At 36.9% G+C, this 17,135-nt stretch overlaps 1 long non-coding RNA gene across 2 annotated transcripts; it reads right to left on the minus strand.

Annotated features, from left to right (window-relative positions):
• Positions 1 to 685: 685 nt before the first annotated feature.
• LOC114260966 (uncharacterized) lies at positions 686 to 15,490 on the minus strand. Of its 2 annotated transcripts, none has more exons than XR_003628793.2 (5): positions 15,174 to 15,490; positions 14,605 to 14,696; positions 14,441 to 14,527; positions 12,621 to 12,788; positions 686 to 857 (listed from the first exon to the last, which is right to left on the minus strand). It is a non-coding gene; the product is annotated as an uncharacterized LOC114260966 (long non-coding RNA). The 2 variants fall into 2 exon arrangements; XR_003628795.2 differs by lacking the exon at positions 15,174 to 15,490 and adding an exon at positions 14,777 to 15,002.
• Positions 15,491 to 17,135: the final 1,645 nt, after the last annotated feature.

Here is a 17,135-nt window from a genome sequence, read left to right on the forward strand (position 1 = left end):
TAAATCAAAGAAATCTAGGGTTCGAACTGTTTAACATGAACAGTTACCTCCCGGGCGATGTTACAATTTTTGGCGACTCTGCTAAGGATTTTAGGAAACCTTGACTTGAACTCCATGATATGACTTTTATTTTCAATTATATGTTCATTGTATTGCATGTATTGGTGCATTTAAAGTCTCTGTGTTGCCCAGATACTAGTGGGAGCACAGGTAAGCTTTTTGTGACACTATACCTATCTTTATGTTACTTTGGAGGCCTTGTGTTATAACCTTTTGAGATTTGTCAAAAAGGTAGCTCTGCTATCTAAGGTTCTCAGACTTCGAAGAGACGCTATATTGACTCTTCTGACTTCTTGGGATCTTCATAGGTTATTACCCAAGGGACTTTTTGGTAACGTCACCTTGACTCCTACCTGTAGAGTAGAACCAACCTCGTACATATAGTGAGCTATAGTACCTTTCAAAATTAGGACAGAATGCTCTCTCATTTCTAGGATGTATGTTACCACTTGTTTGAATAGTGAAGCTTTAGATCATTTCAAAGCTAAGACAGGATAACCCTGTCATGCCCCAAATTTTAATTACTCGGATACATTACCAATGCCTTTAAATTAGGTTCATTTTTTTTTTAATTATATACAAACATCCATTACCCTTGTGTAATAGAAATATAATGACACATGTTCTCTCTCTCTCTCAATGAATTTTACAATGATAACAATACATGCCAATCTCCTACTGTGCCACAAATAAATAAATACAAATACAAAATCCATTTCCTTTACATGTACTATGAAGTTTTACAAAGGGACTCAAGAACTCCATAAATCTTTAATCAAATAATCCAAACTTTCTTCCTGTAAAAAGATAAAACAACAACGGGGTCAGCACTAATACCCAGTAGGAATCTCATAGTTCTCAATCAATAACTAACACACAGATAAAAATGATCATGTATGCAGGGTGAAACATATAGTAGGGTGACATTTTATAATTTCAAAATATCATAAGTAAAGTACCTTTTTCTCAAAAACTATTTAAATGCTTTTAAGAAAAACCTTCAGCTATTAGAAATCATCCCTTAACCTTAGAAAACCATAGTTCCTTGTGAAACAAACATATTTAAGAAACAACATCATTTAAAATTATTAAACAATACCCAAAATATTTCTCATTTAATTTCCATTTTTAATATTCCTCTTTGTCTTTCATTCTTCCTTTCTACTCATTATATTTATTTAGAACTCCATAAATTCAAATTCAAGTTCCTTAATTTATTTGCAGAACAACACCCATAATTTATCTTTATGGTCACAACCAATTCATTAAGTTTACCATCGTAGTCTATAATCCTCATACCCATTTTTGGTTTCCATTCTTTACAAATAATGTCTATGCACATTTCCTCTTTAAACCAAATTACACATCAATATGCAATTTCACAAATTCATCACAAGTCACAAGTAACATCATCAACTCAACACATAGCTCAACACAATCCACCTTTTGCCGACTTACTACGGCGGGATAGCGGACACCCAATTCATAACACTCTCCACATTTTGCCGGCTACTATACGGCGGGAAGTGAACTCCCAAAAACCATTTTCTCAAAAGCCATTTTCTTCCAAAAATCATATTTTTCCAAAGACCATTTTTCAACTTTTGAAAACCATCCCCCACATTTGCCGGCTACTATACGGCGGGATGTGGGCACCCAAAACATTTTCAAAAACCATCTGTTTTTTCACTTTTGCCGGCTACAATACGGTAGGACTGTGTGGATACCCAAAAATCATTTTTCCACTTTCGCTGACTACTATACGGCGGGATTGTGTGGACACCCAAAAATATTTTTCCACATTCGTCCAGCGATAAGCCTAGACAGGGCAATTGGGAACCTTTAATTCAAACTACCTCCACATTTGCTGGCTACTACATGGCGGGATGTGGGGCCCCAAAAACCTTTTTCTCAACTCCCCGCGCGGGTACCAACACAACGCCACCCAACACAACTCAACCCAACTCAACACACCCAACACAACTCAACTCAAACTCAACATGACCCAACACAACTCAATTCAAACTCAACACACCCAACACAACTCAGCTCAACATAATTCAACATGATTCAAACACAATTCATCATAGTCCAACACAATTCGATTCAACATCATTCAACACAACTCAACATCATCAACACAATTCAACATAATCAACACTATTCAACATAATCAACACAATTCAACATAATTCAAGGTGAACTCTTAAACCTTTATTTCATCATTTCACCTCAAGGCCCATGTCATCCATATCATTAATAAATCATTTCCCCAATATTCCTTTCACATTATCGCATGATTTACAATGTCCATAAAAAAGGTTCAATCGCTAATTTTTAACATAATTTTCAAACACTTCCAAAATTCAATTAAACTTGTATAAATATAATTCAATACCTCAATTTCATGATTCTACTTTCAATTTGGGCAAAATCATTAATTATCATCATGAATCAAGGTTTTCAAGAAAAATTCAAACTTCTTAAACCATTACTTTTCATTCCAATTTTTCCATTGATTATACACCAAAGGTTCATAATCCACCCTATTAACCCAACAATTGAACCCCCAACACTTCAAACCCTAAACCCCCAAATCTCATGATGTACACTATATGCTCAAAAATGTAGGTTTTGTATTTATATAATCAAAATACCACAAATCTATCTATTATTGGAAGTATTGAAGAAGAACTACAACACCTATCTCAAGAATCAAGCAAGAAATCAAGGCTCCAAGAAGAATCCCTCGCGAAATCCAAAATCCAATCGGTTGAAAATGTTAATCTTCTCTTGTTCTTCATCCTTGATGCAAGATCCATAGTGGATTTGTTGGTAAAAATGGATGAAATCAATGTTTTGAGGGCTAGGTTTTCGGACCTAGGATGTGAGGAAGGAAGAGGGAAAAGAAAGTGTAAGGAATGATCTAGAAAATCACTTTTTAAGTCGTTGAATTCGCACAGTCCGCTCGAGCGTCTATTTTCCTGCTCGAGCGTACCTACTTCCAACACAGATTCCAAAACTTCAAATAGGTGTAACTCTCTCATCCGGGCTTCGTTCTAGGTCGTTCTTGTGTCCAAATTGAAGCCCCGGAAACAAGCTTTTCAATGGTTCCAGCCTCACATCCAAATTCAAAGTGTGGAAAAAGAAAAGGGCAAAAGAGTGACGGTTGTTCGTATGAAAAATTATCCAAATTAAATTCTTAGTTCACTCTTACTTTACCATTATGTTGTCACTTCGATCAATATGCCAAAATAAAATAAGGTGGTTCCAATTATACTAATAAAAATGTCAAGGGAAATCTCACTTTCCAAGCTCGAGTGTCGCTTCCCACGCTCGAGCGCGCGCAGACCAATAAAGCCGTCCGCTCGAGCGACTACTCCCACGCTCGAGCGGGAATTTACAACTCTTAGAATTTTGGACCGTCTGCAAAAATGCTGGGAACCTCTCAAGTCTACTTGAGCGTCAACTCCCTCGCTCGAGCGAGAGAAAAATTCTAGATCGTTATAATCTTTCCCCCTTAAGAAATTTTGTCCACAAAATTGCATCCGTTCTAACAAGATAGCAACAATCTTATACTCACCAATTTCTTAACAACCCCTAGTCTAGAAATAAAGCATGAGAGCACCCATATATATCCACCAAACCTTAACAACTTCCAATTACACCTTGCTTCAATTCTAAACCCAAAATACAAAGTGTCACAAACCCTACCCTCTATAGGGGTGTTTGTTCTCTTTCCTGCTATGAGCCATGTATGGGATTTGGGGTTCTCAAATTCTAAGCAGTGGTTCAGCCATTTCAATTTGTGGGGTTGAATTTTTTATTTTTATTTTTAATTTTTTTTCCACATGTTGTATAGTGATCAGTTGAGCCGAAATGCTGCCAAAATTCTAATTGGGAGTTCCATTTTGTTTTTGCAAGGTAGTTGTAGCACTATAGCTTCAGAGTGGTCCAATATCCTATAAGTTCTGTAATACTCGCACCGGTAGACTGTTCAAAGTACCCTTCATTCAATAGCTAGATCATCCCCAATCAGCTTACCATAATCAGTGATGGCTCAAATTCCAAAGAATATAGTAAACATGTTTTTATCCCTCTAACAAAGCATAAATGCAATTGCCAATACGGTTGCCATTCACAATAATGCTATCGCTGAATTGCAAGTGTAGTAGCCATTTTCATGGATTTAGCTAGCCTAGAGTTCTCATAACAAATCAACGTGTACAAGCTATAAAGGTACTACCCTTGAGAGGTTTGTTGGGTCGAAAACGTAGAAGGGGACCCAGACAAAATTTAGAGTATAAAAAAAATAAAATAAAAAATTGAAAATGAAAAAATGAAAAACTGAAAAAATTAACAGAAGCTCGCAAGGTTGAAAACCTAGAAAGGGCAGCTTTGGCAAAAGTTAGAGTATAAATGGAGAGTGTTAATACCCAAGTGAGTCTTACCTTGTGAACTATGTGAAGCCTGATTCTTATTTTTAGGATACGTAGACATCTTCATTTTGAAGTTCGGCCTAACCATTTTCAACTCACTCATCCTGTCCATATTTGATTGGTGTATGTTTATTCGACTCGGCTATCCTATCTAGGTTTGATTGGTTTATCTTCGTTCTATTCAGTTGTCCTATCTCTTTTTTACGACAAATTCAGTTGTGCATCTTAAGGGTTGATTTCATGTTGGTCAGGTAGTGGCCATTTGAGAAGACAGATTTTGAGGACTTTTAATGAAGTTGACTGATTTTTATCGAAAATTATTCCATTTTTGCAAAACCCAAACCATTTTTTGGGCTAAAAGGGAAAAAATTTCAATGCTCACAACTTTATTTACATGATTTTAAAATAGTGAATGGAACAAGCATGCTAATTTAACTCTCATGTTGGTTAAAATATTTTTAGTAGAAAATTAAACAAATAGTCAAAGCGATGAACTAGGGGCACAGTCGACTCAGGTTTTCTGTCTTTCCCCCGTATTCTTGAAAGTCTATTTACAATGTTAATCACTCACCAGAAAATGCATAATTGTTGTACAAAACCCTTTAGTTAGGCAGTTGTTCGAGCGGTTGACCGATGGTGATTTTTGTTTTGAATCTTGTTTTACGACATCGCGCTTGCGATATTCTAAACCGCGCCCACGTTTGTCGCGCTTGCAATATTCTAAACCAAGCTTATGATTGTCGCTCCCACGGTGCTTATAATTGTGCCCGTATTGAAGTTTTGTGTCCTTTCTATTTTGATAAGTGTCAATAGGTCTGTTTAGGTTGTTTTTGTTTGGTTTTTCTTTCATTGAGTTGGTTTTTTGATTTTTGGTCAGGTGAGGGCTCAATGTCCAATTTAGAATTTATTGAAATTTAATCATTCTCAAATTCAAGTTCAAGAAAAATGTTTTCATGCTCAAGTGTTGTGCCATTCATGCTATTCGAATTTGCAAAACAAAACTCTTTTTATTAAATGTTAGGGATCAAACCCCGATCAAAGTGATACAAAAGAGAGTTGAAGCTATAAGTGCCCACTCCCAAGCCAAAATATAGGAAAAAATAAAAAAAATGAGAGATTGAGAAATTTTCTAGGATTCTGGCAATGGCCTAGCGGCGAAGATTATAAATTGACTTCATTTACAGACAACTTCGCCGCTCGACTCTATCGTTAGTTGTCTCACCACAACATTACTCTCGGAAAGCCCTTGAGGACTCTGTTTCAACATTTATAGATCTCCTAAAAGAGATTACTCCACATCGACCATCAAATGCAAAGCACCAAGGAGCTCCGAATCGGGCCGCAGAGGTCACCTGTCATTTCAGTTCATTGTTTTGCTTTTTCAGATTACTAATATCTGTTCGAGCATCTTTGTACATACTTTAAAGTAGAGAGAGTTGTACTTTTAATCAATGTACTTCACTTGTCCTACCCTACAGCCGATGGGACAAATTGAAGACCGCGATCACAGTCTCCACACAGGACTTTAATGTGTAATGGTTGGCATCAATGTCAGATTGTGCTGTCATCAATTACTCGACTGATAATGTAGGAAAGTTGAGAATAGGGGTAGAGATAGGGAGCTCGATCGAGGCTCAGAGGAGCTGGTAATCTCAGTTGGGGAATCGTTAAGGTTAGGGAAGAGAGGGTGAGGGGATGGCGAGAAGAGGCCATGCCAGAAGGAGTATAATGCCAAAGGAAAAATTTGTAGAGTAATGGTAGGGGGAGTTTGCAACTTTTTGCTCCATCTCTTTCATAGGCCTCAGTTTAAGAAGAAGTTGGAAGAGAAGAAGAAGCTAAGAAAGAAGGATTGCTGTGGCAATCTTTGACAATCGAGGTTGATCCAACTGCTATCGATTAGGAGCGTCGTGATTGTTGAAATTGCGTGCCAGTCATGGTGCTCGACGAAGACAAACGAGGCAGAGAGAGAGAGAGAGAGAGACAAAACATGAGGAGAGTGTATATATGTATATATATTTTGTATGTATATATCTGTGTGTATATCGTATATGTATTTGTATGTGCCCGTATGTATATATCGTATATGTATCCATATGTCTGCATGTGTCCGTATATATATATATATATATATGTATTTATGTGTATCTGTATATGTATATAGTTTGTCTGTTTGTATATATATATGTATGTAATACGTATTTTGTATATCGTTTGTATCTATATGTATATATATGGTATGTAAAAAAATATAAAATTTTCAAATTCAAAAGAAAATATACAAAAATCGAAAAAAATAAAAAAATTTTGAGAAGGAAAAAAAATAAAAAGAAAAAGAAATTTTGAAAAGCAAAAAAAATTCAAAAAAAAAATTTAGAAAAAAAAAAAAAAAGAAGAAAATTTTGAAAAAAAAAAAATCATTTGTGTATTTATTTGTTGTGCATTCATTATATTATTGTTGTGCATCTATGATTGCATATTGTTTGCCCATTTGTGTTTTTTCATTCACCACCACACTAAGCTTGTACTGTCTATTACATTTGTCATGCATGGTTACAGTCCATTCAAATCACTTGACTACAATTGTCCCAATTTCTGGTTACAACCCTTTTCTCCTTTACCTGATTGAAACCATTCCCTATTCCCTATTTCGTATTGAGGTATGGTCTAGGTCTCGCTTGTTAGTTAAGATTCCTTTTCTCCTTTACACAGTTAAAACCTTCCCCCTCTCTATATGATATATCGTTAGGTATGCCTGTTGGTTATACCACCTTTTATTCTTTCACTTGAAACATGTTAGGAATTACAGTTTATTTGGTTAAAACCTTCCTTCTCTTCGTATGAGATGCGGTTAGGTACACATGTTAGTTACACCACCATTTTCTCCTTTTACGTGAAACATGTTAGGATTTGCAGTTCATTCGGTTAAAACCTTCTCCCTCTCCATATGAGATACGGTTAGGTACACCTTTCCTCCTTTTGCGTGAAACGCATTAGCTGGTTAAAACCTTCCCCCTCTCCATATGAAATATAGTTAGGTATGCCTAGTGGTTATACCACCTCTTCTCCTTTCGTGTGAGACGCGTTTGGATTTCGAGTTCACTATTCCTCCTCTCGTGTGAGACGCGTTTGGATTTCGGGTTCACTATTTCTCCTCTTGAAGTGAGACATGTTTGGATTTCCACTATTTCTCCTCTCACGTAAGACATGTTTGGATTTCAAATTCACTATTTCTTCTCTCACATGAGACATGTTTGGATTTTGAGTTCACATTTCTTCCTCTAATGTAAGACTTGTTTGGATTTTGAGTTCACTTTTCCCCTTATCATTTATGTTGTGGCACATTTGTATGCAATGACCTCCTTCTATCATTTATGTTGTAGCATATTTGTATTTGATGCACCTCCCTCTATCATTTATGCTGTGGCACATTTGTATGCGATGCACTCCCTATTATGCTTCATATCATTTTCATGAGGCTTGCTTCTCATGTTGCCACATCCATATCACTATCATCGCTAAATTGCATTACATTGCATCGATCATGAACTTTCAAAACAACGGGCTTGCAAAGTGTGTAAGTCCAACTTTGAATTGCATTAGCATATCATTTGCATCTTGCCCCCAAACTATGCTGGTTTGATTCTTTGCAAAGGGATACGTAGGTAACCTTCGTGTTCAACCAACTGGATTAGCATCTTGTTTGTTTGTCCGAGTATCACGGCCTTGCCAAAAAGGTCGTCTTCAGACTTTGACATTCACTCACGTCATGAAATGACTTCGAGTTCTATCAAAGAGGGGTAACTGTAGATACTCTATTTTGATTAGCCCTAAGACTTGGACGCTTTGTTTTGATTACCCAATGATGAAAATTAGAATATGTTTGTTGCATAATCCTCAATGAGAAATATGGAATTTAAGTTTTACTCTCCACCCTAAGCCTATTTTGGCCAAGTGTTTAAGACCCGTTGGGCACTGGAGTGAAGCTGGACTGAACTGAAGCAAGATAGCCAACTTCTTTTCTGGCCGGCCGACCAGACGGTCTACCGCCCCCAAATAGTGCAGTCCAGATTTTGTTGTTCAGTTTGTGTGGGCATTCCATTATCTTATTTTCTGATATATTCATGCACCAAATGCATACACTCAGGCTCCAGTGCCAAAAGAACTTGACTCCTCAAAAAAGATAGAGCTAAAGCAAAGGGAGTGCTTGATCCATTAACGACATTAATGCTCCACTTTCTCTTCCACCTTTGATGGTCTCCATTGATACAATCCACTTGCAGTGCCTATATAAGGAGGTTTGAAATATTGATGGAGGACAATTATTTATTTATTTTTTTGGATAAAAGAAGGACTAGATTGATAAGGAGAGTCTATACTTTGATCAAACGAGGTCTCAAAGTTAAGAAGTTGAGCTATGAATTTCATTACACTATTATATCATCCTTTTACACTGTTATTTGATCCAAAAAATTCCTTTATAGTCAACTTGTGTAGCTTTGATTAAAGAGTGTTCAGTTTGTGTCAAAAGTGAGAAAACTAGAGTGAATTATGAAATCTGGGTATTCACAGCCTTTCCCCACACACACTGTTAAACAACCCAAAATTGTCATTCTAGCTAAAATTCCAAATTTTCGAATGAATGATTGGGAACATAATTCACATCCTTTGAGGGTGATCACAAGGAAGTTTGGAAATCAACAAGTTCGTTCTTTCTTTGGAAGGCGAATTTTTAATTTCATTCATTTTCAAGTATTTTCTATCTTATATTTGTTTTCTTGCTTTAATTTCATATTAGTTTTGTTGTAAGCTAACCAGTAGTGGTTAGTTGAGCCACCTACATATTCCTTATTTGTTCTTTTTTCGGTGTTGCAACAAGACATGTTTTGCTAGGCCTAATAGATCGGTCGGTTAACTTCTATTGGACAAAACGGAGTAACCTTCCGGTGTTGAGCATACGAATTCCCGGTGGTCTTCAAGGCGCATGAAGCTTCTATTTTGTTTTTCATTTGAGTGTTTAGTGAGGTTTTTTTTTTCTTTGTATTATTTTCCTTCTCCCTCTCTTATTTGGTTTGTAGTTATTCTTTCAAATGTTATAATAATTCCCTGCCCCGCTTTTTTCTATCCCATTCTTTTACTCGCTTTACTTATTTGCTCATAAGCATCATATTTTGTTATTTAATTATACCCATACTTTGCATCCATGTATCATGCATCTTGATTTGGCTAAGTTTGCATTTGTGGGTTTAATCAATTCTTATGTGATTATGTGCGCTACCTCATGTTCTTGAGATGATTCACATGTCATATATTAGAAGCCGAATCTTTAGTTTCATTTCATGAGTGGATTGCTTTAGGATTTTGTGTATAAGATCATGTATATTTTGCCAACTTTGTTTTGTAACTGTTCGTGGGATGCCAGTAAATATATAAGTTTTTATGCTTTAGCATCCTGCTTGTGTGTGCTTTTCTTAGTATGTTTAGCATTCTACCATGAGGCTATTTGCGTATTTGATATAACTATATGAATGCCGGTGGATGAAAGTTGTGTTGCTTAATTTCGAATGATATTGATTTTTTATGTTTGTAAACTCAATTTTGTTGGGTTGTATATCTTCAAAATTCTTTCAAAACACATGAAATCAAATTATTCCAAAACGAATGACATAGTCTATACTTGTATGCTTCACATAGTAAATTTTAGGATTTATTAATAAGCGGAATATGAACATATAAAGTCAATAACAGTCATATCATGATTTAGTAGAAGCTGATCTTTGATCGGGTGAGCGGGGGTGCTCAATTAATGACCTTCCCCTCTTATACCTAAGGTTCCGAGCCAAGCATCTTTGGTTACAATGAACAGTGGCCTTGGCACGAGTCACGGGTTTCCTAATTTTTCTAAAATATTAGGTGGCGACTCTAAGATCTGGTGATTTAGTCCATTTCTAGCAATAGTTTTGCAATAAAATGGATTTTCTATAAAATTTTCCAAATCTAGACTCGCATCTATGTTTCACATTGCACTCATAAGACTAGATCGAAAAAATTGAGGGTCTGAATTGTTTAACGCGCACTGCTACCCCTCGGGCAATGTTATAGAAATACGACTTGAAAATGAATCCTTTGAAGTGTGCTTTTGGTGTTACCGTAGGAAATTTCTTGGGATTTCTGGTTCATCAGAGAGGAATTGGGGTGGACAAGAACAAGACAAATGTGATCCAAGAAGCCATGCCTCGTACCTGCAAAAAAGAAACTGCAGAAACTTCTGAGACAACTTAACTTCCTTAGACGTTTCATTTCCAATATGGCAGGAAAGGTTTAAGTTTTCTCTTAGTTGCTAAAGTTGAAAGATGAAGAACAGTTCAGATGGAAGCCTTACCACCAGCATGCTTTTGAAGTTATCAAGAGGTACTTAGCACAACCTCCTATTTTAACTCTTCCTGTCCAGAATAAAGTTCTGAAGTTGTACATTTTTGCTTCAGAGAAGTCTATTGGGAGTTTGCTAGCTCAAGACAATAAGAGTGGGAAGGAACAAGTAGTTTATTATCACAGCAGACTCTTGACTCCTGTTGAATGTAAATGCAGTCCTATGGAGTAATTATGTCTTTTATTTTATTTTTTCGTAATAAAACTGAGGCACTACATGCTTTCTATTTTGGTTTACTTACTGTGAAAAACTGATTTGATTAAGTATTTAGTTTCTTGGCCCATAATGAGAGGCCGAATTAGTAAATGGCCTTTAGTCCTAATAGAATTTTTATTTCAGTACATTCCTCAAAAGGCTATGAATGGCCAGACCCTAGCAGATTTCCTTGCCGATCATCTTTGTTTAGAAATCAGCGATGAATCTAGATTCGGCTTGGTCTCCTGTTTTACTTGTTTCACTCCTTGGACTTTGTTGTTTGATGCTTCTAAAACTAATTTAATTTATGGGTGTGGGATGGTAATCGTTTCTCCCAAAGGATTGAAAACACAATTCTCTTTTCAGTCTGACTTTGAATGCTCAAATAATCAGGCCAACTATGAGGGTTTGATAATCAGCTTGGAAATATTGAGGGAAATGGGAGCTTCAACAGTGGAAGTGATTGGATATTCATAACTTGTCATTAATCACTTGGGGGACATTTATAAATGCCATAATATAGATTTGTGTCCTTGCTTTATGGAAGCTAAACAACTCCTTGAAGACTTTGATGATGCCTCACTCACATTCCTAGAAGATTCAATTATGAAACCAATGAGATGGCTCAAGTTGCAACCAGAATGAAGATTCCTCAAGGTTTCTATAAAAGAACATCACTATGTAGAAAAGATTGATGCCTTCAATTAAGAGGAGAGAGCAACCCATCCTAGAAGTAAATATGACAGAGATTTCTGAAGAAGATTGGCACTTTCCTATAGCCCAATTTCTGAAACATCCACAACTTCCTGTAGACAAAAAGACTAGAAGGAATACAACACATTATGTCTGGGTTGAGGGAGAACTCTATAGGAAAAGTCCTAAAGATGACCTGCTCCTACATTGCCTTTCTAAAGAAGAGGCAATCAAAGGCATGGTTGAAGCATATGAAGGAATTTGTGGGGCTCACTAGGCAGAAAGGAAGATGCGATGGCTAGTTAGAAGGTATGGATACTATTGGCCTACTATCCTTTCAGATTGTATTAGATTTGCCCAAGGATGTTTACCTTGTCAAGCTCATGGTCTTGTTCAACATGCTCCAATAACTTGTATGAATTCCATAGTTAAACTATGGTCACTTAGAGGTTGGCCCTTTGATATGATTGGCAAGATTTTTCCTCATTCTTCTAAAGGTCATTCCTTTGTAGTTGTGGCTACAAATTACTTTATGAAGTGGGTCGAAGCCATTCCTATGAAATCAGTAAATTAAAGTGATATCATCAAGATGATCAGAGAGAACATTATTTACAGATTCGGCTTGCCCCAGGACATTGTGGCCTATAAGGGAACAATTTTTTTTGGTGAGGAAGTCCATACCTTTGCCAGAGAATATGGTATATAACTATCTCGTTCTACTCCATATTATGCTCAAGGCAATGGCTAGGCAGAATCAACAAACAAAGTTTTAAAAGGCATCATTGAAAGAATGATTGAAGACAAACCTAAGGTTTGGCATGAAGTCTTGTCAGAAGTATTGTGAGCCTACAGAACTTCAAAGAGAACAGCAACAGGAATTACGTCATTTATACTCACTTCTGGGCATGATGCAGTCCTGCTTATAGAAGTTATTGTGAAATCCTTAAGGGTTGCATTTCAGAATGGCTTAATTCCTGCAAAATACAATTTGGCTATGTTCATGAACTTGCAGATCTTGATGAAGTAAGATTGGCAGCTCTAGATCAACTTTTAGTACAAAAATAGAGAGTGCCCAGAGCTTATGATCGAAGAATAAAAAAAAGAAAAAGAGTTTTGCAGAATATGACTTAGTCTAGAAAGTAATTTAGCCATTTGGTGCAAAATATCCTAAGTTTGGGAAGTGGTCTCCATGTTGGAAGGGCCCATTCCAAGTTTTTAGAATTTGCAAGGGAGGTTCCTATTAATTGCAAGACTTAGATAGGGAACTACATAAGCATCCAATAAATGGCAAGTACTTCAAGAAATTTTACTCAACAATGTGGGAAATGATGGAGTCAACAAAGCAAAATCCTATGAATTCATCAAATCAAAAATATCCTGAATAGGCCGAAAAAAGTTAAACATGTATAGGAATGTTCACAAACGGCCTGGTCTAGAACCAGACTGACTAAGCAAAAAACACCTTAGCAAGCTGAATAAATTGCAAGTTTCCTAAATTAAGCATAAAAGTTCAAAAGTGCAATGAAAAGGAATTACAAAAGGCTGTGTAATTTGGCCTTAAGTACATTCCAGGGAGCATTCACAACTTGCAGTTTGAGTAGGTTGGTAGCACGAGTTTTAACCAGCTTAGGAAGTTTGGCATCCAGTTTTGAAGACTTAGCACTCACTGGAAAAGAAATGGCGTAAAGTTTCTGCTATTGTAGCTTCATTCTCTGTATCTTCTAGTTGAACATGGAGGATGGCAATCTAATCTTTCAAATGGATGATCTGTTGTGCCTTGGCATCAGTAGCTTCCTTTAACTTTTTGTAGGATTCCATGTGTTCCTTTATGAGATATTGCAGACGGGTTGATCGTTGAAGTTTTACGTTGATTTCTTTTTGTTTATCAACAAGAGCAAGGCGTGATTGGCTCAGCTTTGGAATTTGATGATGAAATTCCTGGAGGGCTGGTTGAATGACAGAGTCGAAAGGAGCGACAATGGCTAAAACTTTCAAGGCAAAAGTCTGGATTGGAAATCGTCCTAGATGCAGAACGTCTTGGAAAAACAAGACAAACAGAGATTTTAAATCATTTTTGGCTCTCTCAACGTCATTGGATTAGCTGGAAGTAGCAGCTCCACTACCAGAGGCCCCAGAAACAATGGGGGGTAGTTTTTTGAGATAAAGCCTCGAAATAGACATCCAAATCTATGGTTGGTTTTGGAATAGAGGAAGCAGGCTCTGGAGCCTTGAACGCTAGGGTAAGTTCAATCTGAGTTGCACTAGTCTCTTGGGTTTTATCCTAAAACAAAGGAAGTTACAAGTAAAAAAGAGGCCTAAGGAACTTCAAGAAAAGAAGCTTAGTGTTGGAGATAAAGTTTTACTTTGTTGACAGAAGGAGGAGATATGATCTCAGGAGGATTATCCTCCACCTGAGGGGTAGAAGCAGAGTTAGAAGAATCTACCAGTGGAGTGTTGCCTTTGCAAGTGACCATTTTGAATTGCTTTGGCTTTGATGGAGTTGGAATGGTTTTGGAGGGAGCTTTGGTTACCTTAGTTATAACAACTTCAGGGGATTTCTCAAATAAAAGGAAGGCTCAGTAGAAGGTCAAAGAAAATGAAATCAGGAATAATAGAAAATTTCTACCTTTAGAGAGGAAGAACTGGAGGGACTAGTTGCAATGTTCGCTTTGTAGGTGGATCTGGTTCTCTTGGCAAGTGGGGTAGCACCTTCCTAGAAGACGCAAGTTTAGTTAATGAGAAAATTGGGATTGTCATATTCCAGAAATGAATGGTAAATTCTAGACATACCTGTTCAGATCTGGGAAGAAAACTTTCTTTTTTGCTTAGAGAGCTTTTCTTGCCGGTTTTTGTTGGAGCATATGAGGAGGTAGGTACAGTAACTGCAAGTCCAAAAACGGAGTGTCAATAGTAAGCATAGCACAGAATGGGAAAAATAAAAATAAAAAAGACAGATCTGAACTTGGGATAAGGATTGTTTTGATTATTCTTTGTCTATAGCATCCTCAGTTTCCTAAGGAGGAACACTAGTCTTTGTAATGGTAACCTTTTCCTTTTCAGGAAGGAAGGCATCCATCCCTTCCTTATGAAGAGTGTCAGCAAAGACAGAGGATGTATTAGGAAATGAAGGAATGTTTTTGCCACAGGGTTTCAGGAAAGTTTCTAAAGCGGGAGTTTTGGCACCTAGGGTTTTATAAGGAAAGCTAAAATTGCCTTATCTTGATACCTTTTGGCAATTTCAGTTAGTTTTTCTTCCTTAGTTTTTTTTTTCTCTTTTTTTTTCAAAGGATTCTATTTACACTTGAAAATTTTCTCAAAGAGAAGGATTGAATTGAAACGTTCAGAGAAGGAAGGGACACCTTTTCTTGTCCTCTAAGAGGGGTAGGGCTTGGGGGAATTGATTCGTTATTTCTTCAATTTTGGCAATCCTGTTTGGGGATACGAACCAAGAAAGCCTTCAGGTCAATGGAGGTTTTGTTCACGATATACATGCCCTACCAGACGTCAAACTCAATAGTAGTGTCAAGAACTTCGTCGAAGGCCTTGAGTTGAAAGTTTCATTTCAAAGTAGGAAATACATAGCTGACTGCCTCGATGTCTGCTGTGCTCAGAACAAATTGGCCTTTGAAGGTATCATTCTAAAACCAATAAGGTGGAATGGGAATCATCTAGGAAAGATCAAATTGACTGGAAAACTGTGTAGCATTGTTGTGACAACCTCGGTTTAAAAATTAGCCATTAATTCATAATTAAGAATATTAATTAAGTGGTTAAGTGAAATTATGTGTTAATTGTGTGTTTTGCATGCTATTTGTGTCTTTATTTGTCTATTGTAGGAATATCTGTCTGAAATTCTATTTCGATGTGAAAATTGAAGGCCTTATCGGCATCTGGACATGAAATTGACTAAGACAATGTGTTATTTGAGATTTTTAGAATTTTATGGGAAGTTTAATTGGAATTCACTTTAGAATCAAATAATTAGAATAAATGGATTAGAATTAACTAAGTTTAACCAAGCTTAATTAGCCCAACTTAATCAAGCCTATGCGCCTGTTTGGTGCAGCTTAAAAGCTGCTTATTTCAGCTTTCAGCTTAATTTAAGTTATTTTGATGTGTTTGGTTTAGCTTATTGTAGCACGCCCGCGAGGGGACCCAGCTACAGTTCGGCGCTCTCGATTTGTGTCACGGTTCTAAATCTGAACCAAAGAGTCCAAATCTGGCAAATCGTTTGAGAAAATAGATTTTTTTTGAAAAGTAGTGCCAAACATGGACTGCTTTGCCAGATACAGAGTCGCCACCTAAATATTTTAAAAAATAGGGAAATTTAGGAAACCTTGACTCGGTGCCGAAGGCCACATGTCCGTCATCACCGGAGTTGTCTCGGCTCGGGAGCTTGGGTACGATCGGGGAAGGTCAGCTATGAGCACCCCCTTTCGCCCGGTCCGAAAACCGGCCTCTACTAATCATGATATCCAATTTTGAAAGCGTTATGTGTTCTCAAGCCGGTTATTAGCCTAGAATTACTATGTTGTGCGCGCAGCAGACAAGTATAGACCAAATCGCCCAAATTGGAAATAAAACATTTCATGTTTGTTTTGAAATTGGTTTGCTACTCGCAAGTAGGCTAAAATGCGGATTTTGCCACCCTCAAGTGGGTTTTTAGAAAAGATGATTTTGCCACTATCTAGTGGGCTTAAAACTCACAGTTTTAATGTATTATTCCAATTTAGGTAATTCAACCTCCATCCACAGGCATTCAAGGAGTTATATCACATAAGCAGCTAGCCTCATGGTAATCATGCTATCATGGCAACATTCACACGCATGCGATATGCTAAAGCATAAAAGCTTACCTAGTACTCCGTGCCAAAACAGTAAACTAGTTAGCAAAATGTGCGTGTCCTAGTTCATGTTAAGTGCCTAATGCATCGCATGCAAAAATGCAATCTAGAATAGGCTCGGCTATCCTAAACATGGCATGTAAGAATGCGCAACTATCACATATTCAGTTTAGAATTTGAAGTACAAATGCAGTTAGCGTGATGTACCAAGCCTAATGCATGTAATACTAATGAATGCACGCATGCACAGCATAAGGTATGCTAATTTCAAAAAAATGCCCTAATCTACCATCATAAGCAGGTAAATAAAAGGGAAGAAAGAAATGGGGATTGGAAGACATACACACACTCACCCACACTTATTACATATTTACCCTCACTCAGAGGGTCCAAATGAATATTACAGTCCCAAAATAATAAACAAATAAAATATTACAGTCCCAAATAATAAACAAACAAAATTATTACAAAAATTCT

Source organism: Camellia sinensis, chromosome 2, assembly GCF_055761805.1.
Source record: "Camellia sinensis isolate YWXY chromosome 2, ASM5576180v1, whole genome shotgun sequence".
NCBI lineage: Eukaryota > Viridiplantae > Streptophyta > Magnoliopsida > Ericales > Theaceae > Camellia > Camellia sinensis.